Here is a 3,909-nt window from a genome sequence, read left to right as displayed (position 1 = left end):
GAAACGGTGAGTTAAATGCAAATTGTTCCCACAAAGTACTGTCTTGAAATGTATACAAGTTGTGCCTTTTTTACAGATTATGAAAGTGAATTGTTTGCACGAATAGTATACACTGGGAAGTGGTTGTGGATGAGAAAAGCAAGGGTTGGCGCTATCTTCGGCAGCCCTTGAGGGAACATGGCTCAGCACCAAGTGTTCACAACATACACAGGATTTCGAAGGGTGCAACTTTAGCGGGTGCACGCTCCAGAAAAGGGACGCAGCGACGAGGTGATGCAAGCCCGTACAACCGTCTCGGAATACGTCGTTGTCAAGCGGCTGTTGATGGATGCCCTTTGACTGCAGATCAGGACGACGAGACCAAAAACTGCTGGAAAAATGGACTAGGCGGCAACATTATACGGCTGTCGAACTCTACTTCAAACGAGAGTGGTCGTGTGACACCGGTATTATGGCCGCTGCCAGCCGCCAAAGCCAACCGTCAAACGAACCAGCTAAGTGCATTCAATAAGACGATATGCGCCAACTGCGACAAGTTTGAACCCTCCTGTCAACGGCCTCTCCTTCGCATCTCTGGGGCAGTGAACCATGTGTGCCTGTGACCACCGACTCACCCAAAACCAAACAAACCAGCTAGACACACTCATACGAACAGCGGTGAAAACGGCGACAGGCCTTCCTATATACACCTCAACAGCCAGACTATTACAGCTTGGTTTGCATAACACCATGGCCGAATTAATCGAAGCCCAGAAAGTTGGTCAGATCGAACGACTGAAACGTACATCGACAGGAAGGCACGTACTCAGACAATTACGTTACCCAACATCAGAGTTTGCCCCACGAGAGCCCCTGTCAATCGCCCCAAACATCAAAGAAAACATTACAGTGGCCCCCATACCTCGGAATATGCACCCCGAACACCATAAAGGCAGGCGCACTGCACGTGCAATGGCACTGCACCGAGCATACGGCAACGACCTGACACCTTCTATACAGACGCCGCGTGCTACCCGACATTACAGCTAAAGTGGTAGCAGTGGCCGACTGGAGGGGCGAAGCACTATTATCAGCCACAATACGCACTGACAACTGCACGGAAGCCGAAGAATGTGCCATAGCCCTCGCCATCACGCTCAACCCCCAGATAAGATCATACATATTCTTACAGATTCCCAGCAAGCATGTCGAAATTACGCACAAGGACGGATTTCACCGATGGCTCATAAAATTCTACACAAGAAGCAAAACATTCCACTAGTTCACCTAGTCTGGACACCTGGGCATGCGTCTCTCCCTGGCAATGAGCGCGTTCATGCGGCAGCCCGAGGCCTAACCCTCCAGGCACCGGTGGAAGACCAGTCCAACCCAGACAAGGTGGAAACGATACCGCTTACATACACGCATAATACAGCACCACAGATTATCCCGTAGAACATTCCCTCCACCACACGTGAAGCTAAACCGTGCAGATGCAGCCGCTTGGCACCAGCTCCAACCTAATACGTTCCCCAGCCTTGCTCTCCGCCACACTTTTTACCTAGCCAGTACCCGACAAATGTCCTTTCTGTGGTGGTCACCCAAACCTCTACCATTCTACGTGGGAATGCTCCAAACCCCGGCTTACCTAGAATACCCAACCCCTCCCCATCCCAGTGGGAAGCCGCTCTTTCCAGCACAGCCTTCGACGACCAGCGATGCCTGATCGACCGGGACAGCCGGATTGCAGCAGCAAATGGGGCCCTGGACTGAGGGCTCCACCTCTGGGACTTCGTTTTAAAACATAAAATAAAGTTTTCTACTACTACTACTACTACTGTGAGTACTTCCCACATTGTATTCAGGGAGCAAAGGCCCGTGTCATTGCACGCGCCCTCGCTCTAAAGGTGAAGTCTTCGGCGACTTCGGACGCTCCGGTTGGAGGAAGGTGTCACCGACGGTTTCTCTGGCCTGGGGAGACGGAGATTTAAGGAGCCATCTTGCCTGCCAACCAGTGGGCTCCCCCAGGATAAGATTTAGCATGCTCAGACAAAACGATGTGAAAGTGCCCATAACGATGTAGCTGCGGGATACGATGTTATCATGAACTGAGTTCTGTAATTCTGCCAGTAATTTTTTTTTTAGTAGAAGTTTGCCTTTAATTCTTGTAAATAAACCTCCTGTTTCGTTTCTCCATCTTCTGGACCTCGTAATTTATCTTCAAGTTAGCAACTCTCGTCAAGAATCATTTTGCAGGCAGCCAGCTATGCATCATTGTTTGAAGTTCCGCAAAGCGAGACCAGGTTGACCAATGTGTTCATGTAATTCTAATATTTGTGTCTGTGACACGAGTAGTGAAGTAGAAATAGCGTGAGCACCTGTGTGTGCGACGAGAGCAGCAAGACTGTGACGGCATGCAGTTGCACGATTTCTACATAAACCAAAAGCGGCACAAAAGGAACGGCCACACAAGACAGAGAAGTACACAGGACAGGCGTAGATCACAATTCTTACACAGGATCACAGTCTGCCCTGTGTACTTCTCTGTCTTCTGTTGCCGTTCCTATTGTGCTGCTTCTATACTATGAAGATCAACAACTCGCTCAGTTTTACAATCTATTGCAATGATTTCTACGAACGATCGAACTGATGTAAACAAGTGGCATGGATGTGCGAGATGGGTAAGAAACTCGGAAAATAAATGCTCACTAATGGCAGCACGTCGTATCACTTGGAGGACACATATGGGTGACTTGATGGCGATGCTGTAACATAACCTGAAGCCTGTGCCCTTTTAAAGCCGTTCGGATCAGTGGTGTGGTGCGGTTGCTCGCCTTGGCCAAGCAGTGATGACGCTGCCATAGTCTAATTTGATGCAGCGTTGGAATTTAGACCATGGCATGTATGCCAATTGTTTTATGACATTCATCGCATGACATGTCATTAATATCACACATGCATGCCATGATAGGCATAATATGTCCAGATAAAGAAATGCATGTCATTAAATCTATATATCATCTCATTGATGACACGATGTAATTCATGTCGTTCCTTCTCTCCCATCTTTATCAGGTTATATATGACAAGGATGACATGCATGTCACGAAGTAATGGCGTCGAGGTCATTCTTTATTGGAATGTGTACCAGGATATGTGTGTGGCCAGACATGCATGTATCACATGGCATGCTTATGCATGTCTTGTCATTAATATAATGTCAACGTATATTCATGTGGTCACACGGCATTCATGTCAGGTCATTCATATCTGTATATTTGTAGAGTTAAAGAAACGATGACAGCATGTCATTCATATGATTCATGTCATGCATGCATCTCATGACAAGCATGCAATGTCATTAATTTAATGACATTACATGCGCTTGTATGTCATGTCATGAAATCCATGCCATCCATTATGAAACGACTACGACGGTATCGTGTTATTCATACCATTTTATCAAGACATACATGCCATGACATGTTCATGTTATGTATGCATGCATGTCATACCGCCCATGCCTATTCTGATATAGTATATCGTAGAATAGTTCAGTGTTGGGCTAGTTGGTTTTCCATAACTGAACATGTAACTTAGCGCAATAAAAAGCACAGACGCAAGAAAGGGAGACAAAGACAAGCGCTACTCACAACTGTTTATTGGAAGGGAAGGATTGTACATATATATACTGGTACAATCCTTCCCTTCCAATAAACAGACAAGAAGCTTTATTTATTTTTATTTTCAAATACTGTTAGCCCTTCCGGGCTGTTACAGGGTGGGAAGGGTACATTCAATCAATACAGCACAGTTCCAGCTCTTTTTCAAAAGTTTCTAATGAACAAGTATATTTTCAAATATGCGTTGGTCAAGGTTATTCCATTCTACAATTGTTTTAGGCAGAAACGAATGTTTATAGACGTCAAC

This window comes from Dermacentor silvarum, chromosome 10, assembly GCF_013339745.2.
Source record: "Dermacentor silvarum isolate Dsil-2018 chromosome 10, BIME_Dsil_1.4, whole genome shotgun sequence".
NCBI classification, from domain to species: domain Eukaryota; kingdom Metazoa; phylum Arthropoda; class Arachnida; order Ixodida; family Ixodidae; genus Dermacentor; species Dermacentor silvarum.
This window is presented reverse-complemented; position numbering follows the sequence as displayed.